Source organism: Haliotis rubra, unplaced genomic scaffold, assembly GCF_003918875.1.
Source record: "Haliotis rubra isolate DU_JTF1 unplaced genomic scaffold, ASM391887v1 Scf596, whole genome shotgun sequence".
NCBI lineage: Eukaryota > Metazoa > Mollusca > Gastropoda > Lepetellida > Haliotidae > Haliotis > Haliotis rubra.
This window is the reverse complement of record NW_025767297.1, coordinates 535,009-556,339: the sequence shown is the minus strand read 5'-3', so window position 1 is coordinate 556,339 and position 21,331 is coordinate 535,009. Positions and strand designations below refer to the sequence as shown.

The 21,331-nt window shown below is 38.9% G+C and overlaps 1 protein-coding gene across 6 annotated transcripts in view; it reads left to right on the top strand.

The window, feature by feature from the left end:
• The first annotated feature begins 399 nt into the window (after window positions 1-399).
• LOC124255169 (5-hydroxytryptamine receptor-like) overlaps window positions 400-21,331 on the top strand; it is a 206,861-nt gene continuing 185,929 nt past the window's right edge. For 3 of the 6 annotated variants that reach the window (XR_006892634.1, XM_046689004.1, XM_046689002.1), the window contains exons 1-2: window positions 400-498; window positions 9,364-9,447. The gene's annotated coding sequence lies outside the window, so the exon portion shown is untranslated. Of the gene's footprint in view, window positions 499-9,307; window positions 9,448-21,331 lie in introns of those variants that run through there. The other 3 variants (XM_046689007.1, XM_046689003.1, XM_046689005.1) reach the window with 2 other exon arrangements.

Sequence of the window (21,331 nt, the reverse complement as noted above, 5' to 3'; positions counted from 1 at the left end):
ATTGCGGCAGGTGTGACGACATAGACCGTCCACTAATTCAAACTAAACCCAAGAGACACACACCTACGTCAGACCCTTGCGGCGCCATTATGCTTTGATTTACCTATTTTTAGAGCTACAATCCACTGATTTCATCACCAGATGCGAACAGATAACAATTTTAGCCTTGGTTGTTGCAGGAGTACCACACAATCGGAATTAACTCAATAAATTTAATTGCTAACCAATCCGGTGAAACAGCACATCTCGCTCATTCGGCTTCTATTAATTAAGCGGTTGTATGGAAAATATCGACCGTACGATATCCGAACGGTAGCTCGGCCACGCATGGCGAGGACAACTGTGAAAGTGATTCCATGTCCGATACAAGCTTGGATTCGTGTTTTAGTAGCCACCTGTGGTTCTGAGCCGGGTATTTAACAGCTGGCCACGCGTGTTTTCTCACTCAGGTGGGTAACAGTGTGGAAAAAGACTTAATACTACCATCGTGTATATCAGGTGAGTGGTACTATTCTATGGTTATAAACTAAGGATTGTAAATAAAACGAAACTTATAAACGTATTTTTAATTGACGGATTATGTTCGAGTATGTTTAACTGTATTTATCGAAGTTAGTTTAGTGAAACTATATTTTATAGCGAAACACCCACTTTCACATAATATATGTTTTAAATCTGAAAAAGTGACAAATCATTTTTTCAGTTGTTTTCGGTATGCTTTCTGAAAACACAAACTATATTGTGTTATCATTTTCCCATACAGTTTTGTAGAAAAGCACTTATATAGAGAAATACCTCTGATCGAAATTGAACATAATTTTTTTCATTTCTTACAAGTGGGTTCTTTCATCAAAATCCTCTTGGTTAAAAAAGGACGTTTTTTCAAGTACCCAATGTACAAAAGAACAAAAACATTGGGCCATGGGACATAATACTGAATTGGCGAAAACACAGTTCAATTACAAAACCCATTTCTTCATCAGCCATCAGTTAATCCTTGTGGAATTGCATAAAGGACTTTATTCGTTTTGCCTGTTACACCTACACCATGGCAACCTCACATCGTCACGAACACACATGACAGAATATAGTATTACAAACTGTACACACATAGCATTGCGCTGACACAAATAAATAATACTAAAATTGCTCTTCCTTCTAATCGCATTATTATCAAAAGTAAATTCATTTTTATTTTAATTAAATATTTACAGATGCAAATATATGCTGTTTGTTATACGTCGAGTAGAAGACAGAATTGCGTGATCAACATGACATTGTATACACGCACGTACTTTGTACAAATACAAATACAAAGCTTATATGAGTATGGTAGTTTGTACTGAACAACTATAATTGGCAGTTTTCTACATTTTACCTATATAACTACATGCACCACGCTACGATAATAGGAAATATTTGCTGTTTTTTATGCAAATGTGTTGTAATGTTCTCTCGTTAAGCGTAAATAACTACATCAACTTCCGTATGCATAGAGTGTGGTATTGAGTATAACAGTGTTAGAGAGACCGTTATGAATATGTCACTTGAATATGTTTTAACTGACAGGTTTTATTTCTTGAAAGAAAGAATTAATCAGTTGCGTATTGTATCAGCTGATCGATCATACATATGGAATCTGCATATCGATGATATGAGATATGAATTTGTAGAACCGTGATCACAGACCAGGTAACATTCGAGTCTCCAATGTGTACAACATTTTGTCCAGTTTCGTTAACTCCTATTAAATAATGCTGACATATTTTTGTATTATGTGAAACAATATTTGTCTTTAATTCCGAATTTAATTTCACATAGCATCGACATTATTGTGATGGACGGCGAGATGTGACAAATGGTGTCATGTTGTTTTCTTGCTGTTTTCAAGGTCGGACAGGCATCATTATATAAAAGCGACAAAAACACTTCCACAACTATACAACACCATTTGTGCGTTTCCTATTTTGGCGTGGGCATGTGTTTGTAAACAACTATAACAGACAGACAGACAGACAGACATACAGATATAGTTTATTAAAAATGTCACGTGAACGATTACAAAAAAGTATATGAAATAAAATACACAACAAATGTAAAAGCAATAAGGTATTCATTCACCCAGCCAATAAGGCTTATGAGACGCTATAGTCTCTTTAGCAACTATATCTCCATTTCGGTTTAAAATAAGATATTATAGAAATAGTTAGAATGAGAAATAATAAACGGTTTATGCAAAGATAAAAGTCGTGCCCCAAACGTGTTGTTAACAGTAGATGATAAAACTAACGCGTCTGACGACATTAAGATATTTAATCATTGCACATTGTTCCTATCATAAGTAAAAACTTCATTCATGAGCTGATATATAAAAGTCTCAATTAAAAAGAAAATGCAGCGCACCTTTATATGATAATCACTGGTTTTTGCAGGGGTGGAAATATCCCATTGCCCGACGCCCGAGACAAGTGTTTGTTTCTGTCGGGCAAGCAAATTTGTATATCACACTGTACCGGTGTCCAGTTGACTTTCTAATGTTAATTATGTTGTTTATTTTAAAAAATCAACAAGAAAACGGCCGGTATAGTGGAAAAATTATCAGGGCAAGTGACTTTACATGTGCCACTATACCGGAGTACACTAGCAATTTTAAAGTTATTTCCACCCCTGGTTTCTGAATGTTGTTCTGTGCAACTGTTCTGTTACTTCATCAAGTCTACCTGTTGTCGTTTCACGGAGATTCAGGGTACCTAATCAGCCCGTACCTAGATCCGCGCTTTAATTCATGCTCCAATTATTACCATTAGTTCTTTCAATCCGGTGATGTTTACTTATATTTCTGACTAACTAAACCGGAAAAAAAAACCCAAACACGACAAAACCTTTCTCATGACTATACGCAATATCAGCTGAACCGGCTTGGATCATGAGTATGCTTTTACGAAAATATAATGCTTATGAATCACTATCAAATGTGGGCTCGACAAGGCGGCTGCGCGGAGAGAGAGAGAGAGAGAGAGAGAGAGAGAGAGAGAGAGAGAGAGAGAGAGAGAGAGAGAGAGAGAGAGAGAGAGAGAGAGAGAGAGAGAGAGAGAGAGAGAGAGAGAGAGAGAGAGAGAGAGAGAGAGAGAGAGAGAGAGAGTATGGTTTTACGCCGCTTTTAGCAATATTCCAGCAATATCACGGCGGGGGACACCAGAAATGGGCTTCACACATTGTACCTATGTGGGGAATCGAGCCCGGGTCTTCGGCGTGACGAGCAAACACTTTAACCACTAGGCTATCCCACCGCCCCCGGCCGCGCGGATATGAAAGGGGTTGCGTATAAACAAGAAAATATACCTCGAGAACACGGTTTTAAGTGTACCTATCTTGATCCACGTTTGATACAGTACTAAGACACTGACTTACACATGCTTTACATCCCACCTCGGTTGTATTTGCATCACATCAACTTTATAATGTTCCGGAATTGTTTCTCCTCGCGTCACCTCGTACCGATAACCACGAAAATAATTTAGGTTACTTAGTATTTCTTCTCAGTGCATACCCGTGAAGATCCGGGTTAGAATTTATCTTCAGTAACCCATGCTTGTTGTAAGAGTTGACTGACGGGATCGGGTGGTCAGGCTCGTTGACTTGGTTGACCATCATCGTATCTGTTGCGTGGATCGATATTCATGCTGTTGATCACTGGATTGTCTGGTCCATACTCGATTACTTATAGCTGTAATATTGCTGAGTGCGGCATAAAACTAAACTCTATTACTCGCTCATTCTCAGTGCAACGCCAAAATGTTATCTGTACAATAACTGTTCAATTTGTATTTCAGTAACGAAAGACTCAAACAAAAGGTATTTGCGACCTTGGAAGCTTTGTTCGAGAAATTGGGATAACTTCGAATTAACCGAAGTGTATGGTTATATCAGGTGAAGACCACCTTAGTCCTTCCAATTACTATAGGTGAATGAGTGAGTGAGTTTGGGTTTGAAGCTGTTTTGAAAAGTAGTGAAGTTAAATCACGGCCTGACATCCAGAGGTGGTATGAACGTCTGAGTATAAGTTGTGGAACTTCATTTTTAATTTACGATTGAAGGAAATGGGAGATATACCGGAGTCAATCAATGTTGATATGATAATAATGAACATTTTGAGAGTGCTTGCACTTCCTTATGACCATAGTTGTTTGTCCAGTGATCACTCTTGAAAGATGATTTGAGTATGACGTGAAATTTGCATACACCAGATTTTGAGATTTAAAAAAACCCGGCTAGAGACAAACGCTAACAACTGTGTGATGCAAGATGATTGTCACAATTAATTGTCTACAGTGATTTTATCAATCTCCTTGAAAACCGCCAATATCAAGAATGATACCCGATGCACGTGTATGGGGCTACTGCGTTGTGCACGTGCATCCCATGCGTTGTGTTATAGGGGTGGTGATGAAGAGAAGTGGTGGTGTGCTCAGAAGATGTCTGTCTTTGAGTGAGTGAGTGAGTGAGTTTAGTTTTACGCCGCTTTTAGCAATATTCCAGCAATATCACGGCGGGGGACACCAGAAATGGGTTTAACACATTGTACCCATGTGGGGAATCGAACCCGGGTCTTCGGCGTGACGAGCGAACGCTTTAACCACTAGGCTACCCCACCGCCCCTGTCTGTCTTTGAAAAGTTTGTTAACACTTATACTTCCTATCCAAATTGAAAGTTCTGGTTCCCCTACATGTTTTTGAAGATTATATTAATTACTTCACTGAAAGGAACACTGATGTGGCCCTAATTAACCAAGATATCAGTGCGACATGGGTTCGAACCCACGACTCGACATACCGATGTTCGAGACATCCACCCATTATTAACATTCCTAGGTTACATAGTTTATATGGATAACCAAGACTGAAAAACCAAGACACCAGTACGAAATCAGTTCGAACCCACGACCAAAGGCCATATACTCGACATACCGGTATTCGAGATATCCAGACATTATTAGCGTTCCTACTTTCCTACTTTGCATAGTTTATATGGATAACGAAAACTACCAGCCTGACAAATTCTGACAAACATCTGTCTTCATACAAAGCTGGCATACGCACCTATAATCATTTGAAGAAATATAATTATCATCTGGAGCCCTTTTTATGACGCCTTTGTCGGCCTACACGTATTGTCATTTCAGCTTACCAAACAATACTTCACTGTCCAATTAGAAGCGCTGCAATTCGAAACCCAAATCTCTAAACAATCAGACTTGAGTTTCATATTTGGCATCGGTCCTATGTCAATATTTCATCCAAACTTGAGATTCATCGTTTGGACAAAAACGGGATAGGGGGTGTCACATTGCCCGACAGTCCACTACATCAGCGTGTAAGTTTGAATAATAAATGCCCAAAGCAAGGGTCGTTGACGATAATAAGGGTATTAGGCAGTGGAGATTGTTTTAGCGTGTGATCGTCGAAGTGTTTCCAGCTGTTAAGCTGTCTAGTTTGGAGAGCAGTGCAAGCGGTCCCAGTACTCCAGCTTGGTAACAGTGGAATACATTGACCATTATCGTGTAATGAATACACGATCGTTTGCCTGGAATACGATAGCTCCTGTAGACATAACTCGCAAATAAGTAGTCGTGCTTCACATGGATATGATAGTGAATTCAGAATGTTTAAGATAGTTATACATCGTTGTGTCGAAGTCGATGGGACCTATTTAAATACTTCGATTTATCCGGGTTGGACACAGACACAAAATGATGACTTAATAAAAATTACTGAGGCTTCAGGTTTTGACTTCGAAATAAAATAATAAAAAAGTTGTTTAACAAACTATCATTAAAAGTTTGACAAAGTTCACTATTTGTTACGAGCGAGGACTGCAAAGAGAGGAACGGCGAGGTGTACGCGGAGCACGTGTAAAAGTGCCGACAAAGTTATTTAATCATTTACCTGTGCTGTCTCCATCCTTTCTCGCACACCTGGCTGTTCCTCTCTTTGCACCCCTCCCTCGTAACAATTTGTGAAATGTGTCAAAATTTAAAAAAAATAAATTTTTAGGACATAAGTTCTGCAAAAATTCACAGCGTTGGTCTGATGTTTTGATTATGATCAGTGTTTCATTGAGAATTATATGTTTAGTAGTTTTCAGTTAGATTGCAATTCATCGGTCCGATTTTGAGCCAAACGGAGTATAGTATGCTACACATCAAATTCAACACAACAGTTTTTTTTACTATATATGTTGGTCAAAGGAAACATTTTGTGTAGGGATGTGGACTGTGGGATGATTCACGTGGTTTAAACCTTGTCTTATAGATATAATAACGTCAAGGTGCCTGAGGTGTACATCTCCAGAGGTGCACTTTGCCCAGGGCTTAGCACCATACACTAGGTTTTGCCATAGTCGTAAACAGCTAAAATCTGCATCACAACCAGCTTTCCTCCCGCATCCAGGTAAAGAGCGTTACACTCATTCACTCACTCACCCCACCCAAAACTCACTCACTCACTCACACATTCAACCCACCCATCCATCCACCCATCCACCCACCCATCCACTCACCCACTCACTCACTCACTCCACTCACACTCACTCACTCATCCAGTCACATCCACCCATCCATCCATCCACCCATCCCATCCACCCACCACCCACTCACTCACACTCATCCACCAATCACCCACTCACTCAGTGATGCCAACTCTCACTCACTCACTCACTCAACCCACACACCCACCCATCCATCCACCCATCCACTCACTCACTCACTACATCACTCAATCACCCGCCCACACACACTCACTCACTCAATCACCCACTCACTCAGTCCTGCCAACTCATCACCCACTCACTCACTCACTCACTCACTCAACCACTCCTCACCCACTCACTCCACTCACTCCACTCACCCACTCACACTCACTCACTCGCCTATGCCAACTCTCATCATACCCAATGTTCCACGTTAGCGTGATACACAAGAACACTACATTACATCAGATGCAGGTGTGTAACGCTTCCGCAACGTAATCACCAATCTGCTCAATCTGTTAAACAAGTAATTACATCTGTGTTCGTGCAATCTTGTCCTCGTACAATCACCTGTGACTTTTCACATACACAGAAGCGTACAAAGATTCAACCTCTTATCCTACTGAATCCTGAGATATTATTGTGCAGCACGTGTTTACCGATAAACGCGACAAATCCATGTCCCTAATCAAGAGGAGTTTCTACTACACACACGTCTATTATACATTCCGACTTTTTCATAAGCATGCATTCATGACTCACTAGGAAATGGTGTTGATGCCAGATCTTCTTTAAAAGAGCGCTTCCTGGTAGAGGCGCCCATCAGTAACACAAAACACACTCCGCTTCAAACAGCATGTTTGTCGATACAGGTAATAGATGGACGTTTTTGTTGCATTCTCACTTTAAGGAGCTATCTCATTTGTAGTGACAGTTATACAGAATGGTCCCAGCAAGCAAGAATGTTTGATCGGACTCTATGTATAGTTTAGCTATCTATCTATGAAGAACATAATATAATGAGATCGTAACTAAGAACAAAAATTGTAATGATGATAATGATGATGATGATGATGATGATGATGATTGATGATGATGATAGATGATGATGATAGATGATGATAATGATGATGATGATGATGATGATGATTATATGATGATGATGATGATGATGATGATGGTGATGATGATGATGATGATGGTGATGATGATGATGATGATGATGATGATGATGATGATGATGATGATGATGATGATGATGATGATGATGATTGATGATGATGATGATGATTGATAATGGTGATGATGATGATGATGATGATGATGATGATGATGATGATGATGATGGTGGTGGTGGTGATGATGATTGATGATGATGATAATGATGATAATGGTGATAATGATGATGATGATGATGATGATGATGATGATGGTGGTGGTGGTGGTGGTGATGATTGATGATGATGATAATGATGATAATGGTGATAACTTGAGGCACGTGTTTCTCCTAACAAAATCAATGTATAAGTATTGAATATAAGCCTGATGAACTCGACTCATCCGAATCGACAATGGAAGTAATTAACAACGACATTCGAGTTGGCTGTTGGCTAATTCCACCCAATTGACTTATTGACTCGGACAATTAAGCCCTTCTATTGTTTGCCAAGGTCACGACAACGGTCAAGCTTTTCGTAGATATATTTTATTGAATTACTGGTAGTCAGAGCTTCGCATTCTAAGACCACCTTCCTCTGTCCATCACCCATCCCCTCACCCCATTCACAAATCTAGACCATATTCGTCAATCGATTACAGATAAGGCACGTCTGATCAGGAAACTGAATCAGATCGATGGAATCGTACGTGTACATCACATGTACAATTCTTACACTGCAGTAATTAACCTACGCCCATGCACTATTTCCTGTATATAGAAACAACCTGAATTGTTATCCTTGCAGATAACCAAACAATTGGGAAAATACACGGACGTTTTTTCCGAACACGGAACACGTTCCTGGCGGCGCACAGATAATGGTTATTTCGCGAAGGACTGGCTTCCTATGTTTGTATTTTGCCAATGTGTATTTATTTGTGTCACTGGAACATCAGTTTTACATCTTTGTATGGTGTCGGGGGACGTTAACGAGGACATATAGGTTGGAATCTTCTCTTCTCCGGTTCATACAGTGTAATAGGCGTCAAGCATGTTTCTGGTTCAGCAATGTAGTTCTCTGAACAGAAGCTTCCACTAAAACATTCACTATTCATCACGTTAATTGTGTCCCATAAAATATTCGTATCGGGTTTCCCGACGGTAATAGCCAAATTATGCAACGAATGACTCAGGTATTTGCTAAATACATAGCTACTGAGAATAGGGTGATATATTTTATGCACAGACGCTGAGAAGAGCCTATCTTTATAAGATTTCTAACACGCGTCACTCTAATAGAGCAACTTTCCTTTATCAAATATTCATAAATAACAGGATTGTTTTTGTATATTTCCACATCTGCAGAAGGATTTACATATATGTTCACTGAAGGAATAAGTTATAGGTATTGAATCGGCAACTAAGAAATTAAACGGTCGTAAAAACGCCCCGCACTGTATATGAGATTTACGTTGGTAACACCTACCTTATCGACACATGTTTGCAATGTGTTTGTAAACATTATCTGATATCCGTCCTATGGTAACATATGTTGCATAATCAATACCTGTGCCAGTTGTAGAACTGAGTTAAAATTAAGTGACTGCCCGGTCAGTGAGTGGCAGTTGTTGATATTGATTGCTTCAGTGGTTAATTGAGTCGTTTATTTGTACAGTGAAATTGGAGATATCGGTACACAAGCACATTCTCTGTGACGTTAAACAGAGGAAAATCATGATGTGGGGCACAGCTGACTGAAGTAAGTGGTTTTTTTTGTATAGTTAGCTGAATATCTGTGTATTGATGATATTGTGTTTTGTTTTCATTGCTTTATCGTGTCTCTCCATGTCTGATTGTGAATCGTTTTTCTAATTGCGGTACGACTGTGTGTGTGTATGTGTGTGTGTGTTTGAAATATATTAATTTCCCTTTTCATACATACATACATACATACATACATACATACATACATACATACATACATACATACATACATACATACATACATACATACATACATACATACATACATACATACATACATGCATGCATATCCCACTTGCTTATATTTGTGAGTATGTATGTATATGTGTGTGTGTGTGTGTGTGTCGGTGTGTGCTGTCACCCCTTCCTCTCCCTCTGCCCTAGCTATAGCCTCTGTGTGTACATCTATCAGTCATTGTGTTATCTATTTTGCTCTATCTTTCAATCTTTCTCTCTCTCTCTCTTTCATTTTGGAACCACCTCAAATCGTTTTCTGGATGGTAACGTACAAACTACGGAGAGGCAAATGTTATTTCTTCGTACTCAAAATACTCTTAAACGTAGAAATAACAAGTTCCAGTTTAGATAATCATTGAGAGCGGCCTCCACAACATGGCTTTGCCGCTTCAACGTTGTGGAGTTTTCCACTTTAACACAAACCGTCTTTCAAGCAATTTCAAGCGCTCTTTCGTCAAATATTTGGGTGTAGGTTCTGGGACATGTTTGTGTGCAAAGAGAGTGGACTTTGATTGGTGTCTGGCGTGATTTGTGGTTGGATTTCATTTGGAATTGGATTTGAAAATTGTCTGGACGAGCGTTCAAACACTTAGATGTCTGTCGAAGATCTTAGACGATTTCCAACTGAGAGTAGGGTATATAAATGGTAACGACCGTTAAGTGACCGACTCCTTTAATTCTATTACTTGGTCGCTATTTCATAATTTATTAATGCGGGTTTTCAAGTTTCGTTTTACGTGTTTGACGCAATTTTGAAACACGGATATAGCAATGAAATTGGAAATAAATTGATTATGGTGTTATGACCGTATACTTGTTCCAGTGACAGTAGTAGAAAAGCAGTGCGTCATATTTTTCCTTTGACGTAAATCACACATGAACAACTTTCAAATAATTCAATCGACAAATCAGGATAAAATAGAACAGGTTATTGATCCAGTATGGTCCGAGGTATCTGAAATACTAACTCCTAGTTGGCCGGCAAAGCTAAACTCATTGTCTTTGCAATGTATACTTGCCATGCGGTGTCGCAGGAATAAACCTGACGGCTGCCTTCATGTACCATAGCTAAACAGTATGTGGCAATCAACATACATAGTCAACTAAGGTATGTCAATGTGACATCCATGAATGTATAGTGAAATTATAATAAGTCGACGTGGCATTCAAAAAATGCATAGTCAACTCATATTATTTCGGTTTACCATTCGCAGATGCATAATCAACTTATGGTATGTCAATTTGGCATCAACACTTGTATAATCAACTTATGATAGACAGCTCAAAGATGATAGACAACACAAAGATGATAGACAACTCAAAGATGATAGACAGCTCAAAGATGATAGACAGCTTATTGTATGTAAGTTTAGTATTTACTTATGGTATGACGGTTTAGCATACAAAGATGACAGACAACCCATGGTATGTCGGTTTAGCATACAAAAATGACAGACAACCCATGGTATGTCGATTTAGCGTACAAAAATGACAGGCAACCCATGGTATGTCGGTTTAGCATACAAAGATGACAGACAACCCATGGGGTGTGGGTTTAGCATACAAAGATGAGAGACAACCCATGGTATGACGGTTTAGCATACAACGATGACAGTCAAAACATGATATGACGGTTTAGCATTCGAAAACGCTTAGTGAACACATGTTATTTGAAACTGCATAGTTAACTTATGGAATGTCAGTTCAGCATTCAAACATGATAGACAACTCATGTTATGTCAGTTTAGCGATCAAACATGTATTGTCAACTCATAGTATGCCATATATGTTATAATTTTGTGTAATCGTAATCAAAGTATATCAGTTTAGCATTCCAAGATGCCTACTCTTGTCATCTCATTGTTTCAGTGTGACATTTACAATTATCTTACCTCTCACATAAATGTCGCTTTCTGATTGGCTGAGCGCTCTTCTATTATTTTCAATGTACCCCGCTTACAAGCGAGTAACATTTCAATGTACCCCGCTGTCAATGACAACTCATTTGGTATCGTGGTAGTAATTCTTTATCTCGAATTACATTGAATCGCGTAAGATGTACGGAAATTACCGATGTTTTGCGAATGCAAATCGATGGAAGGGAGATAACTCTAAATCTGTTTTTCTCGTCAGCAAAAAGACTTGCACCCGTGCTTCAAACAATTGAAAATTAAGATTAAGGTGTTCGGTAAGATAAATACGTTGTTCACTGGTCCCTCGGGGCCCATGGGTTGATGTACCCGGGCTCAGGGAACACAAACAAACATCGAGGGTACATCAACCCATGCCCCCCTCGTGACCAGTGAACAACATAATCAAGCCATATAATGCCAGTATTACATTCACGTATTGATATGTTGATAAGACATCAAGTTGATGTTAAGTTGATATTGCATTACCTTATTTAAATATGCTTGCAGTCACTGATTAGTATATTATAAACGCATAGTCAAGGCATAGTAGATCTGTTTAGCATTTAAAGATGCATATTTAACTTATGGTATGTCAGTTAAGCATTCAAGATGCATAGTGAACATGAGTAGGCAGCTTATGATTTGTACTGACGTTCTATATGTAGTCGATGTGACATTAAGGATGTTTTTTATTTACCTCGGGATATGTTGAAATTACCTTATTAAATATGCTTGTTGGGGCATGCATGCAATATACTTGTGATGTGTCCAAACCTATTTCAGGTATATGGATCAATTCAGCTCATGCATGTGACGTATATATATTACAGGGAATGTGTGAAACCAGGGATTTCACGTAATCCCTAAAAGAGTCAGTGATTTCATGAAATCACTATGACCCCCAGGGATTTCATGTACGTGTATTCCCTAAAAGTTCAAGGGATTTCATGAAATTACTGTTTTCATGGTGTTCCATCACACACATTCCGTTAGGATAACGGTGAATGTGTGAAATTAATGTTTGTAGCTTAAAACGTTGACAGTTTACTGTTGAGTCTCATTTCATCGCATTACATGCATGCAATATACTCTGAATGTATACAAGGTAAATTGAAACACAAACAGTTATAACCTAAAATATCAGGAACAAATTTAAACAATAAACTTCCGTATGTGTGTTTAATGGATATACTATTCCGACCTGATGTTTTGAAAGTTGAAAGTTGAAAGACAGCTTATGATCATTCCCGATGTGAAGTAACCTGAGGTCACAGATGACGATGATCAGTGCCCACATTGTATTGGAGTGCCTTGCAGACAGCTTTATAATAGCATTAGTAAACATGTCCTTGGTGTTGGAGGAAAGCTTTGTTACATACCAGTCTATATGGACTCCTTAATTCACCTAGATGTGTTGCCGCAACACTTGTATAACTTGTATAACAACAGTTTTAAACCGATATAGCAAACGATTCTCATTGATACGGAGGATGTCGTAAAGCCTAGTCCAAAGAGCCTTCGGGATTACACCCAAATGCCATTACACCACACAAAGGATTCTGAGTACTATGTAATGTTGTCAGCCTTCAAATCGGATTTAACTATTTTTCAAATTTTGCTCGGGAGCAGTGTGAGAGTTAATAGAACTAAATGAAAAACATTCGCACACGAACTTGCCTTGATACGCATGGCAACACAAATTGCCGTCTAAGAACCCAAGAAAATATTTTGAACTGCCATGATCTGTCATGTATTTCAACATGTTTTGCCTGTGGTACTGACATTACTCGGTGCCAAAACATGATCTTGAGGTTTTTATGGATCATCGATAATCACATTTGTTTATTGAAAAGTCGATTTTTATAACTGAAATATTTACAGACCTCCTAACAACTCATTAAAATAGTAATTGAAAGTATGACGTGAGAGTCGTTTTCCTCTAAGTAATCCGACAGCGAGAAACTAACAAGCTCTTAAAATCAGATATGTCTCGGTATTCCCTTTTGGGATAACGAAGCTGGTCTCTCACACACACACACACGCACGCACGCACGCACGCACGCACGCACACACACACACACACCTCACACACACACACACACACACCTCTCTCACTCACACACACACACCTCACACACACACACAGAGGGAGAGGGAGAGAGACAGACAGACACACATTATACTGGCAGAGATTAACCAACGTCAGAAAAATAATTTAAGGAAGTTAATTATCCATAAAGTTTTGTCATCTCCAGAGAATAACCAGTCTCGATCATACGACGACACTAATTTCAATTAGGCATAAAGAGCATAAAGAGCCAAGTAGCTATGAAACCTGAATCAATCAATCACAGAAAGTGTGTGTTGACACCAGATGTTAAAAAGGATAAGCACGTCCGGTAGCACCAGTCACTAGTACAATGTGCATGAACATGCATGTGCGTGTTGCCTGATACCACACACCCGTCACATTCACCTGATGGGACAGAATTGCGGTCACTGCATATCCCATTACATGGTTTTGCTGACGCTAAAACGACTTTGTTTACGTTTGATGGAGTTTGCTTTTTATATTGGAGAAAATCGCCGTCTAAAGTTGTCAGGTTTGTCCGAATATTACACCAGGGACACGTGGAATTCTCATAGGGTGATACTATTAGGTAAATGTGATGTTCGTTTGAAGTATCATCATAGGGTAGCACTGGTTACTTAAAGGAGACTATTTCGTCTCAGTATCATCATATGAACACACTAGTTAGTTAAAGGAGACTATTTCGTCTCAGTATCGTCATATGATCACACTAGTTAGTTGAAGGAGACTATTTCGTCTCAGCATCATCATATGAACACACTAGTTAGTTAAAGGAGACTATTTCGTCTCAGTATCATCATATGAACACACTAGTTAGTTGAAAGAGACTATTTCGTCTCAGTATCATCATATGAACACACTAGTCAGTTGAAGGAGACTATCTCGTCTCAGTATCATCATATGAACACACTAGTTAGTGAAAGGAGACTATTTCGTCTCAGTATCATCATATGAACACACTAGTCAGTTAAAGGAGACTATTTCGTCTCAGTATCATCATATGAACACACTAGTTAGTGAAAGGAGACTATTTCGTCTCAGTATCATCATATGAACACACTAAATAGTTGAAGGAGCCTATTTCGTCTCAGTACCATCATATGAACACACTAGTTAGTTGAAGGAGACTATTTCGTCTCAGTATCATCATATGAACACAAGAGTTAGTTGAAGGAGACTATTTCGTCTCAGTATCTTCATATGAACACACTAGTTAGTTGAAGGAGCCTATTTCGTCTCAGTATCATCATATGAACACACTAGTTAGTTAAAGGAGACTATTTCGTCTCAGTATCATCATATGAACACACTAGTTAGTTGAAGGAGACTATTTCGTCTCAGTATCGTCATATGATCACACTAGTTAGTTGAAGGAGACTATTTCGTCTCAGCATCATTATATGAACACACTAGTTAGTTAAAGGAGACTATTTCGTCTCAGTATCATCATATGAACACACTAGTTAGTTGAAAGAGACTATTTCGTCTCAGTATCATCATATGAACACACTAGTCAGTTGAAGGAGACTATCTCGTCTCAGTATCATCATATGAACACACTAGTTAGTGAAAGGAGACTATTTCGTCTCAGTATCATCATATGAACACACTAGTCAGTTAAAGGAGACTATTTCGTCTCAGTATCATCATATGAACACACTAGTTAGTGAAAGGAGACTATTTCGTCTCAGTATCATCATATGAACACACTAGTTAGTTGAAGGAGCCTATTTCGTCTCAGTACCATCATATGAACACACTAGTTAGTTGAAGGAGCCTATTTCGTCTCAGTATCATCATATGAACACACTAGTTAGTTGAAGGAGACTATTCCGTCTCAGTATCATCATATGAACACACGAGTTCGTTGAACGAGCCTATTTCGTCTCAGCACCATCATATGAACACACTAGTTAGTTAAAGGAGACTATTTCGTCTCAGTATCATCATATGAACACAAGAGTTAGTTGAAGGAGACTATTTCGTCTCAGTATCTTCATATGAACACACTAGTTAGTTGAAGGAGCCTATTTCGTCTCAGTATCATCATATGAACACACTAGTTAGTTGAAGGGGCCTATTTCGTCTCAGTATCATCATATGAACACACTAGTTAGTTGAAGGAGACTATTTCGTCTCAGTACCATCATATGAACACACTAGTCAGTTGAAGGAGCCTATTTCGTCTCAGTATCATCATAATATGAACACACTATTTAGTTGAAGGAGCCTATTTCGTCTCAGTACCATCATATGAACACACTAGTTAGTTGAAAGAGACTATTTCGTCTCAGTATCATCATATGAACACAAGAGTTAGTTAAAGGAGACTATTTCGTCTCAGTATCGTCATATGATCACACTAGTTAGTTAAAGGAGACTATTTCGTCTCAGTACCATCATATGAACACACTAGTTAGTTGAAGGAGCGTATTTCGTTTCAGTATCATCATATGAACACACTATTTAGTTGAAGGAGACTATTTCGTCTCAGTATCATCATATGAACACACTAGTTAGTTGAAGGAGACTATTTCGTCTCAGTATCATCATATGAACACACTAGTTAGTTGAAGGAGCCTATTTCGTCTCAGTATCATCATATGAACACACTAGTTAGTTGAAAGAGCCTATGTCGTCTCAGTATCATCACATGAACATATGGCCACAATAGTAGTTTAAGGAGCCTTTATCGTTGCAATATTCTCATAGGAACACGCTGTCAGTTAAAGGGTCGGTTGTGTCTCCGTCTCTCCATATGGCCACAATAGTAGTTTAAGGAGCCTTTATCATTGCACATATTCTCATAGGAACACGCTGTCAGTTAAAGGGTCGGTTCTGTCTCCGATCCTTCATATGGCCACAATAGTAATTTAAGGAGCCTTTATCATTGCAAATATTCTCATAGTTACACACTACTTAGTTAATGGAGATTACTTCGTCCTAGTATTCCCTAAGCGAGACCCAAGTTTATCTCCACCAGGTAGCTAAACAGTCTGTTCTTTTCCCCCATTCCTAAATGGAAGATGTTGACTTACACTATTAGCGCTGTTTGGGAAACAAACACTGGCGAAAGAAAGGTGATGTGTAAACATCATCTGAAGATGAATTCATGCTCGTCAATATCTTAGAAAAAGTATGATGTATATTTGATTTAAGAAACGTGTAAAACAAAGTTAATCCCTGAGATAACAATCTGAATTTTGGAATAACGCTGCACCTACTACAGGCACACTAAAACTCAGATTTAGTCATAAATCTGGCCACGGTTGAGTGTTGAGCTATATCAAAACTGACAGGCAACACGTGGTGTTATTTTACCTACACCGTCGCTTCCATCCATCGACCGAAATCTACCGGACTTGGCACACACTCACGATCGTGCTTTACATAGACCATGCTTTAATGAAGCTCCTTTCCTGTTCTTCCATGCAATGTCCGCCGACTAATGCTGACAAGCGAGTCCTCTTACGTGAATATTTAATGCACAAACCCATGTAAATGGTTTCAAATGGTAATCTTTATTACTACTTTGTCCCATTGCATTAACAATGATGGACAAGTGACCACAGGAGTCTACTTCCTCCCAATTTAACCAGAAATTAACAGTGTATAGTGCATGTTTTCTGACTAGTAAAGCACCATATCTGCTCTAGTAATTACTTCATCAGAGAGTAGATCCCTCAGCGGTTATGAACGCCTTACACGATTTCTGAATTCATTTCAAAATGTCTTACAAAAGGTTTCATTTCCTCTTCGGTCTCCTCCCTTCATTTCCATCCTCCCGTCATGCTACGTATCAAAACATCCGGGTTTTGAAGTGAGGAATCTCATATGTCATACATTGTGGATTATATTTTGTTGTACCAGAATAATATGATGGTGTGCGTGTTTTCATCGAAGAGGATACTCAGACACGTGCCAAGCGGGCTAACACAATCAATGCCGATAACTCATGTCTTATAAAATTACTTCTATATAACAGTGAAAAGAACCATGCCAGGTCACGCTGACCTGATAAGCTCCGGACGTATTACAAAGCTACCGAATACGTAACTGGAAAGCGAGGAATCTCTCACTCCATCGGCAATAGTCAAGCTTAAAGGTACTTCCTATGCCATTCTGGGGCGGTGGGGTAGCCTAGTGGTTAAAGCGTTGGCTCGTCACGCCGAAGACCCGGGTTCGAATCCCCACATGGGTACAATGTGTGAAGCCAATTTCTGGTGTCCCCCGCCGTGATGTTGCTGGAATATTGCTAAAAGCGGCGTAAAACCAAACTCAGTCAGTCAGTCAGTCCTATGCCATTCCGATAAAAGTTTAATTTCATTATACAACGCTCCCATATCAAGGTACACCAAGCTTCCATGAAACAATGCATCAGTTAAATTTGATCTATAGCTATATCACAGGGGCTGCTTAAAAGCCTGGATTGATTTATGACCATGAACAGAGAGGGTCTTTTCCATTATGAACCGAAACATGAGCGACTGCCAATTACAACATTAGGGCAACACACCAAACTCATTTTTAACCTGAAAGGGGTAGGATTTATATCTGTCATCACGAACTCTGCCTTTGATGTCAAAAACTGGAATTATCTACGTTTCTATGACAAGATTAATGGTTTCTGTTTGAAGCGTATTGTTCTCCGTAATGGCTGTCTTATCTGATCGTGTCAGTTCAGCAAGTCCACGAGTTATTGTTTCACAAGGGACGGGATACCTCATTAAGTCGTTTCAGGTTCCGCGTTATGTTTTTGCTCAGTTGACAATTGTCACATTATAAATGATCAGTACATTTTCTGTAAATTGTACATGTAAAAATGACAAGTCCATGCTTTCATCTTAAGTAACACATTGGTCTTTTTGGACGATATCGACTAAATTATAAACATGTTTAGGAATTGGTATGGAATAGTGATTGTACAAGGTGTTCGGAAAACGGTGAGCGTATCCTACCCCACAGGTGGAACTCATCACACATACAAGAGTAAATCAATTGTTCACGTAAATACACAGGACGATGGTTCTAATCCAAATAGTGAATTTCTTCTAACATAAAGTTGGTCCCTGATGTGTCGAATTCTGAAATGTGTTCCATTTCTCTGGCCAAATTAGCGAACTTAGCAAAACCAAATTAGGAAAACATATAGAATATTACAACTCTTGTAAGGAAATGTGACATATAATAATTATATTATATATTCTTACAAGAGCTGTAATATTCTACATGTTTTCCTAATTTGGTTTTGCTATGTTCTCTTATTTGGCCAGAGAAATGGAACACAAGTCTGGTTCGAAATAGTAGAAAAATGAACACAGGTGTTCTACAGTTCTACTGAATATTGTTTAATTGAACAGCTTCATGAAAACTATGAGTGAACAATCTTTTGTCTTAATGATGAACAATTCCGTGACATGTCACTTGGATTTGTATGGTTATGTATAACGTTACACTTTCGATACGAAACAGCTGGCCATAATTGACGAATATCGATTTGGCTCAATGACGTTAAATGATGTTAAAGAGGTTCCATACGCACAAAGAATTTAGGTAGGCCATTAAATCTCTGGATTCGATTGCGATATTATATTTTCGTATTGACATCTTCGCGAGAACCCAAGCTGTTCCAGCACAAATGTAGGTAATGAAATAATATCCTTTCAGTATTCACGAAAATGTTAAATTGTAATACACAGAAAATGGAATAGATGCGAGATGGCTGATCCTATTTAACGTGTCAGTTTGACCTTAGATTCCCACATTCACGTTCAGGTGTAATGATAATTCGAAACTTTTATCGAGTGCGAGACTTATCAAATGAAATGAATAACAGAACAGTTGACTAATTTTAAGATTGGGCATTGAATAATACATATCTAAAATTTCGATTTGAAGCTTTTTTGACACCATAATCTTCTACTACTTTTAACATATAAATTGTTTCTTGAATGGTCAAGAAATGAGCATTTGTTATTTAAAATGATTAGAAATCAACGTGTCTACTTGTCAGAGGTCTGATGAGAGAATCTGCAAGTTTCGAAAATTGCGAAGCGTAACTACAAGATATGTTGTGTTCCTATGTGGCATGAGTTGCATTCGACTTCAAAGTGAGTGTTTAAAAGCAAGAAGGTTGGTTGGTTGGGTTGTTGTTTAACGCCGCACTCAGCAATATTCCAACGATATGGCCGCAGTCTGTAAATAATCAAGTCTAGACCACACAATCCAGTGATCAACAGTATGTGCATCGATCTACGCAATTGGGATACGATGACAAGCTATACCCAAAGTATACGAGCTAGGTATACCAAAAGTTCGAGAATGCGTGACTGCGAGATCGCTAGAGCGCGAGATTTGGTTTGAGGTCGAGATCGCACGAATGCCCCTTACAGTATTCCATACTTTTCTCCTTGTAGTTGACAGGTACAGTATTATAATTGTTCCAATGTATTGAACAGGTACGGGGGCCGTTTAGAGGAGCCCGTTTCTGCGTTCTTAAGAGCAACGATGATAAACAATGTGCCCGAAAGCGGCATTAAACCTAATTCTTTTCCAACTTTCTTTTTTTTGTGCAGTTGTTTGTGAGTGATCAAACACTGACCAGACAATCCAGTGATTGCGGTTAGGCGTCTGACCTCTCCTCTCATTTACTCTGACCTCACAATATAAGCATGTGCATATTTTTACCATACACGTGCAGTAAACATTCTAATACCTATTCCTGCGCGTTCACACATTAAGTCCATGTTGAAGTAGATTTTCGCTGTATTTATTACAACGGTAGTTTAATTCTTTTCATATGTTTTCTGGAATGGATTATATAATTGTATTCATAGCTTGATGCTAAAGACTTATTTACGTCATATGTAATTATTTCATTAACAATAAACATACTGTATTTATGAAGTAGATATGTTATATTAAACTGTAGTATTTTGACGTAATCTAATATTTTTGAAATTTTCTGAATAGTAGCTAAACATTTTCGAGACCATCTAGGGCTTCGTCACATGGGTACAATATGTGAGGACCATTTCTGGGGTCCTCGGCTTGATATTGGTGGAATGTTGCTAATAGCGCGTAAAACGCAAATCACTCACTCGGATTCTGAGGATCTTGGAGGCGGTGGGGTAGCCTTGTGGTTAAAGCGCTCGCTCGTCACGCTGAAAACCCGGGTTCGATTCCCCACATGGGCACAATGTGTGAAGCCCAGTTCTGGTGTCCCCCGCCTCGATATTGCTGGAATATTACTAAAAGCGGCGTAAACCTAAACTCACTCATACACTCACTCTGATGATCTTGGTTCATACTTGCTCCATCATATTTGACTGTGAGGTGTAATACCTATAGTACTTAAATGTAAGACTTACCCTGGTGTCGATTGCTGGGGTCATAATGTTTGTCTCTTTATTGGGATATTGCATGATTAAGCGTGCTAAATTTATGTCATGTCTAGCACAACCATCAACAGCATATTACAGGCTCCTTATAAGTCTGGTCTGTAGACGACCACAAGCTCAGGGACGCTGAGATGGCACGTTAATACCACTCCATTGTACGGTGAGTACAACGCACTTACCTGATAGACAGGGAGGTCCCTAAGACATGGGAGGGGGTACAGAGAGGGTGGGGTGGGG